Here is an 8,054-nt window from a genome sequence, read left to right as displayed (position 1 = left end):
AATGAGGGAAAGAATAAGAGAAGGAGGAAGGAAGGAAATAAATAGAATGTAAGGATGTAGAGAGGAAAAAAGGAAAGAAAGAAGGAAGGAGGAAGAAAAGAAAAAGAGACAGTGAGATTTGAAAAATGCTTTGTACAACTTTAAGCAAAATGATTTCTTTACTGCAGGACTTATCAGAGCCTTTAATGTTCTCATGTGCAATTTGAAATTCCAAAGGGAGATATTTTTGAATATATATGACTATAGAAGTTTTTTATTATAGAGCTTCCAAGGCCTTCATATGCTAAGGAACTCAGCTTTGGAAATGTTGGTGTCAGTAAACCATTTTCTTTCCTGGACCTTTAAAAGGACTGTCATGCGTACATCTTTCCAGACCACTCAACCTCTACTTTGTATCCTTAGGAGCCAGAATGTGTGTGTGTATGTGTGTGTTAGTCACTCACTCGTGCCTGACTCTGCAACCCCATGGACTATAGCCTACCAGGCTCCTCTGTCCATGGAATTGTCCAGGCAAGAATACTAGAGTGGGTTGCCATTTCCTTCTCAAAGGGGATCTTCCTGACCCAGGGATTGAACCTGGGTCTTCTGCATTGCAAGTGGATTCTTTACTGTCTAAGCCTCTGGGGAAGCCCATGAACCAGAATAGGCACTAATAAATAAGAACAGCAGGTATCATTTTAACCACCTTGCCATACCAGGCACTGTGCTAGACACGTGACATGCATTTTCTCTGATTCTCACAACAAGCTGACAAGGTGGGAATGAACTTAATTTATACCTTAAGGAAATGAGACAGAGAAGCTGAGAAATTTGCCCCAAACCATGCCTGCTGGTGAAGGCTGGTGAGCTCACCCAGATCCACTTAATGAAACATCGTCTTCCCTGACAGGGGTGTTAGATTCAAATCCTAACCACAGACATCTGTTCTCCTTGGAGACCTGACTGCCTTTTTGCTAGTAACTGGCTTAGCCTCTGTCTCGATCTCTCACTCACATCTCCGTCACCCTCATTTGCTTGCCTTTAACATTTCTGTTCAACTCAGAGTCCTCAGCAGTGACCGACTTTCACAGACTCACCCACCTTTCCCATAGATGAGCCCCTGGGTTGGAGACGGCCAACGTGGAGCTCAGGATCCCTCAGATCTCCCTGGAAGCATTACGTCACCACTTCTAATTCCCTGCTTGGGAGGAAGCCCACCCAGCAAATGAAGCCACTCATGGACCAACAGCTCCTGTCTGGGGTTCTCCTTTCCCATGCAGTATCTAGCAAGCTCTGGAGAGCTGGCCTCTGCTGTCACATTGGAATAACAGGTGGTCTTCACACTGGACTTGACTGGACAGCCCACCTCCTCACTTGATCCTCTGCATGCATTACTCCCTGCCTGCATGAGGTATGACATCTGCCTACAACAGCAGCCCACTACAGAGTGGTGATTTTAGGCCAGGCCCCATGCTAAGTGCTTCCCTGGTCGCTCAGTGGTAAAGAATCAACCTGCAGTGCAGGAGAGGCAGGATTCGTGGGTTTGATCCCTGGGTCAGGAAGATCTGCTGGAGGAGGGCATGGCAACCCATCCTAGTATTCTGGCCTGAGAAATCCCATGGACAGAGGAGCCTGGCAGTCTACAGTCCATGGGGTCACAAAGAGTTGGACACAACTAAGCATGCACATGCCATGCTAAGGGCTTATAGGCTTCATTTCTTTTTAACCTCGGGCTTCCCTGGTGGCTCAGCAGTAAAGAATTTATCTGCGGTACAGGAGACATGGATTCAATCCCCAGGTCAGGAAGATTCCCTGGAGAAGGAAACGACAACCCACTCCAGTATTCTTGCCTGGAAAATTCCATGGACAGAGGAGCCTGGCAGGCTACAGCTCACGGGCTCACGAAGAGTCAGACACAACTTAGCAACTAAACCACCACCACCACCTTTTTAACCCCACAACACTGTGAAGTAAGTAATATTACCCCCATTGGATGACGCATGCATTAAACCAATATAGTAGATGTTATTCACATGATCATCCAACTAATGTGTGCTAAACGCAAACCTGTTCTTCCGGACCCCAAAACTCACCCTTTTATCCACCAAGCCCTGATGACTCTCAGTATAACAATTAAAGGCTCATAAAATCCTATGAGAAATGGATACAGAGGGGAGGCAGACAAACCATGTGGGTTGCTTGGTTTCCTTGGTTTCCTCGTAAAAGACTCTTCGTGAAGTTTTCTTGGCAAATATTTCCAACGACAGATGTGCAAACTGAGGAAAGCTGCTAGAGCACGTGATCGTATGTTTCCAATCCAAATTTACAACTAAAGAGAACTTTGGTTTATGTCAAAACAAGAGGCTGAAAATAGATTCCTAGGCTCCACAGAGATGTGGATTTGTGAAGACAGTTGATCCAAATCACAACACTGAAACATGAGCCTTGTGCAAAACCACCCACACACTCAGCTTGGTTTGGGGTGGAAAGGATCAGTCAGTGCCCTTTACCCTTGGCTCCTGGACCTTAAAAACTGTTTCCTCTCGAAACATATCCTTAGGATATGAGTCACTTCATCTGGAAAATGAAGGAATAGAACTAAACAGTATCAGAAAGTACCTCTCGACTCCACATTTGACGGCTTTCTGAATTGCAAAACCAATTTCAAATATCCCCCTGAGAGTGGCTCATAGAGAAGAAATAGATGAAATTGGTCTTGTCCACACACAATTTTCAATCATCTATGCAAGCTCCAAAATCACTGCAGATGGTGACTGCAGCCATGAAATTAAAAGATGCTTACTCCTTGGAAGGAAAGTTATGACCAACTAGACCAACCTAGACAGCATATTAAGAAGCAGACTTGTTACTTTGTTAACAAAAGTCCATCTAGTCAAGGCTATGGTTTTCCCAGTAGTCATGTATGGATGTGAGAGTTGAACCATAAAGAAAGCTGAGCGACGAAGAATTGATACTTTTGAACTGTGGTGTTGGAGAAGACTCTTGAGAGTCCCTTGGACTGCAAGGAGATCCAACCAGTCCATCCTAAAGGAGATCAGTCCTGGGTGTTCATTGGAAGGACTGATGTTGAAGCTGAAACTCCAATATTTTGGCCACCTGATGCAAAGAGCTGACTCATTTGAAAAGACCCTCATGCTGGGAGGGATTGGGGGCAGGAGGAGAAGGGGACGACAGAGGATGAGATGGTTAGATGGCATCACTGACTCAATGGACATGAGTTTGAGTGAACTCTGGGAGTTGGTTATGGACAAGGAGGCCTGGCAGGCTGTGGTTCATGGGGTTGCAAAAAGTCAGACACGACTGAGCACAGTTTCATGCTTCCCCACAATGCACACTCCTGGAATTCCTTCACTCCCTGTTTCGGCTTTTCCGGGGTGACACATATCAGGCATGTCCTGGGCAACCCAGAACCCACTTGTGACTGGAAGAAACCAAAGCAACAAAGAGCAAGAACTGGCTCTGCTGCCTCCTAACACCCGACCTACCGAGTGCAGCGGCCACACTTTCCTCGCTTGGAAAGGCCATGATACTGTTTAGTGTCCTCAACCAGTGCTTCTTGAAGGGTCGGGGGTGAAAAATCAGTTCTTTTTGTCTGAGAATTTCCAATCTATCTTAGATGGCTACATTCATTATAAAATAGAATAAAACTAAATTAATGGGAAAATGACAGGCTGCTTGGGTGTCACAGCAATTTCACTTTGCCATAAAAGTTTCAAAATGTTTACTCTTCAGTCGCAGACTTATCTTACCATGGACCTGTAACAGTTCACAGAACCATGCAGGACTGCAGACCACACAAGAGAGGCTTTGCCCTAAATCCTTTTACAATTCAATTCCAGACATTTATTAGGCAATTTCTAGGTCTATACTAGGTGACCTGGGCACCACTGATATTTAGATGACTGGCTTAAAAAACCTCTCTCACACGCTGAGATAGAATGAGACCGGGCTATTGCAAAGTGAGAGTGGAATTAAGTAATCCATAGGTTTTAACTTGAAAAGAGGGCAACTAGCATGTGGCTTGAGAAGTATCACAAGTCAGAAGAGACGATGTTTCGTAAAGAATAAAACCTCCTATAATAATTATCATAGTGTTGTGTTTGGAAGTTCCAGACAGATCTCAACGTCCTGGTCAACCTGTTTGTCTTTATCCCAGCTTTATCCTTCAGAGGTTGGAAGAGAAAACTGTGAGGCAAAAATTCAGGACTCAGCCTCAACTCTCTCATTCACTCACCCTCCCTCTATGTCACCCTCACTAAGCCCCACCAACCCCACATCCAGAATGGGTCCTAAATCCATCCACGTTTCTCCACCTCCAGCATTACCAACCAAGCCACCATCACCCCACCTGGACGACCGCAGTACCAGCCACATAGCCGGTCACCCTGCTTCTTCTCCTGATCCCATCCCAACCCCGTCAAGCAGAGTGCATCTCTTAAAATACAAAGCACATCAAAGATTTCAAAATTCCATGACTTCTCATAGCACCGAGATTAGACTCCAACCCCCACCATGACCTCCAATGTCAGACAGTGAATCCCACTAGCTGCCTCACTCACCCCCAAGAATCTTGGCTTTCCCTGGTTACACTCCAGATGCACGGTCATTCCTTACATTTCTCTGGTCAACAAGTTTGGTTCACTTCAGGGTCTTAACCTAGCTATTGATTCAACCAGGAACACACTTTCTCCAGGTCACTGCAAGCCTGGCCCCATCTTGCCATTACAGTCTCAGCTTACCTGTATGTTCCTTAATGAGGCTTTCACTTTCCACCCAAATGCTCTCTATTCCTTCATCCAGGTTGGCATTCATCGCAGCATTTATCAGCAATGTGTCTTTACTGCTGCAACTCCAGAGTGCTGATGCCTTGCTTATCACAAGCACTCAATGAATATTTATTGTCTGTAGGAAAATGTTCATCTCCATCTAGGACTTGTGCTTAGTTGCTACTTAGTATGAAAAATAACTAATTCACTTCAGAAAAAAAAAGTACAATAAAAGAAGCTGAGGGATTTGTTTGCTGACGTACTTGGGATTTAATTACATGGAGGATTCTGATGAAAGGAAAGAAAAATAGTGTAGTACATTATGGTGCTAATGTGTGGGAATTTTCATTGTTTACCCCTGTCTCCTTCCTGGGGTATTATTAATGAGCCAACTATCTTGTATGTGATAATGTATTACAATGAGTTGCATTGGGTTGCGGGTCAAGATAAAATAGCACAGTGTAATTTAAATGAAATGATGTTTGCTCAGTGAATGGCTGACTCATTTAACACTTGCTTCTCTTCTGCACTTTAGCTGTGCACACCCCAGAGCTGCACAGACTCAGCCTCTCTCCCACCCAGCTGATGGGAGGAGGTGGATGAGCCAGTTGTGAAGCAATCTAATCTGACCTCTGCAAAAACAAGAATCAAGGTGGCCCCTCAAACGGGCACTCATCCCAAAGGCTCACCAGCTTGCCTTTGAACGACAGAGGGTTTCTTGACAACCACCTCTAATTTTCTGAAAATCCAGGCAGGTCCTCAACACCTGGTTACTCTCAGAGCAGCTCCTGGGCCAAAGCAGGACACTGATCCCAGGGAGGTGGGCTTCCACTTCAACAGACAACCTTCAAAAGATGGGCAGCCACTGACGCCCACCTGTGTTAACTGTCAGCTACCCACAAGAGAGTACAGTGGTGGGAATGCCCCTCTTATCTCCAGCTTGCATCGCTGTGGTGGAGAGAAGCTGCTCTTGTGGGCTGAGAGGGATGGGGTTTCAAGGGTTTCTTTGCTTCTGATGTCAACCCTCCAGCACCGCAAGATGAATATGTGCCATCTGTAGGGTAGTGTGTGAGGGGGAGGGGACAGGCAGGGAAATACATACAGATGCAGGTATGTACCATGAATGTCATGTCATCAGGATGAGCCGTCTCTTCCCAAAGGAACACTGAGCTCAACTTCTAGAAAGCAAGGTCTGTTTACTTCTCCCCTTATCTAAGGGCTTCCCTGATGGCGCACATGGTAAAGAATCTGCCTGCAATGCAGGAGACCTGGGTTCAATCCCTGGGTTAAGAAGATTCCCTGGAGAAGGGAATGGCTACCCACTCCAGTATTCTTGCCTGGAGGGTTAGGGTTAGGGAGAATTCCATGGACAGAGGAACCTGACAAGCTATAGTCCATGGGGTTACCAAGAGTCAGACATGCCTGAACAACTAACACTTTAGCTATGGAAGGTCAATTTATTTGAAACAATGCGTCTAGCTAATGTAGTACTAGTTCACCGGTGGGTTCTCTGGATATTGCATTGATTTCTCTTTCCTGTGTCAAAATTGGCCTCTCTGTGATGTTACTGAGTAATTAGCCACTCTTTTTTCCTTCTTCCACATCTCATCTAAACTGAAGGCGAACATGTGGTGAACACTCAATTGACACTTAGTGTTTTCTTAATGCTTTCTATTTTGATTAATTAATTGCTTAACATGTCATGACTGTCAAATTAGGGGGAACTGAAGATGGGAGCACACTTGTAGCAAAATATATTTCATTTCTCATTCTAAATTACGGTGGATGGCATTGGATGGTTTATTTATTTGATATATAGCATATTAGAGCTTAATTTCACCACAATGTGAAGTGATCATTGTGGGTACCATCTGGGATCCTGACAAATCGAGGACCCTAATGACAGGACATAATACACTCACTTAGGCCAACAAATACAGAAGCCATTACAGAAGTGAAGAAATTTTCCAGAAATACTCTGACCAGCCCTTTACACAGTTCCTGACATGTAAGGGACTCACGTTTCCTTACTGCTTTTTGTTTGTTTCCTTATTGTTTTGAAAACAGAAGCCTCTCAAGTCCAACATGCAAGCCCTCACCTGCAACCTGCACACATTCTTCTTTGTTTGTCTTGGATGAAAGCCCCCTCTCCAGAGTCCTGTGCACCTGCACACAAGCAGCCAGGTGTTCAGCTGTTCGACACCAAACGACCACCAACACGCAGCTCCCTCTGTCACACTTCCACTTGGTGCATGGAGGGGGTGCAGAAACCGGCGCTACAGGCAAAGCCTCCAGGACAGAACAATAAAAAGGAATAAACTGAAGAAAGACAAACACTGCAGGATGTTGTCCCCAGAGAAAGGTTAGCAAACTCAATTTTAGCAAAACAAAAAGGCGACACAGACCAACTAATCTGTGAATTTCTTTCACATTTGAAAATAAGTTGGATTCAATGCAAAGTAATATAAATTTATTTGCACACAATATATATCATGCATATACTGTTGTTTAGTGGCTAAGTCGTACCCGACTCTTTTGCCAACCATGGACTGTAGCCCACACGACGCCTCTGTCCACAGGGTTTCCCAGGCAAGAATACTGGAGTGGGTTGCCATTTCCTTTTCCAAGGGATCTTTCCGACCCAGGGATCAAACCCACTTCTCCTGCATTGGCAGATGGGTTCTTTACCATTGAGCCACCAAGGAAGCCCCAAGGGTATATATATGGATATAAAAACATCAAGTCATCAAAAGTCGTTACGGTCAATATGTCAACAACAGGATAATACTATAACCAAAGCATTTAAAGAAAATCATAAACTATTCTCCAAAAACTAAAGCCTCCTAAACAGATCTCTGCTTTCCAAGCTAAATCCTCTATAAGTTCAAGACAACAACCTTTTGAAACCCAAAGGACTGAGGAAATCATTTTTGCAAAGATATACCATGTTTTTTCTAAATGACCCAATGCTTGTGATACAAATACTTTCTGGATTTTCCCATCTTTGTCGGGGCGGGGGGTGGAAAAGAAGATAAGAATAATTAGTGGTTTTTTTCTGCCTGGTTGTTAAACACCCTAATTACTTCAAGCACCATTACTGCCTTTGAAAATCCTGTTCAATCTAAACTAAAATTCATGCTAATTTCTTCTGAGAATTTAGCCAATATTAACACAATTTGAAAAGTTATTAGATTCACTTTTCTAATCTTAACAGGGATGTCCATATTCTAAGCATATACAATGGAGATAATCTATTATCATCTGAAGTGTAATGAACAACAGAAAAGC

This window comes from Bison bison, unplaced genomic scaffold (genome assembly GCF_000754665.1).
Source record: "Bison bison bison isolate TAMUID 2011002044 unplaced genomic scaffold, Bison_UMD1.0 scf7180017864531, whole genome shotgun sequence".
NCBI lineage: Eukaryota > Metazoa > Chordata > Mammalia > Artiodactyla > Bovidae > Bison > Bison bison.
This window is presented reverse-complemented; position numbering follows the sequence as displayed.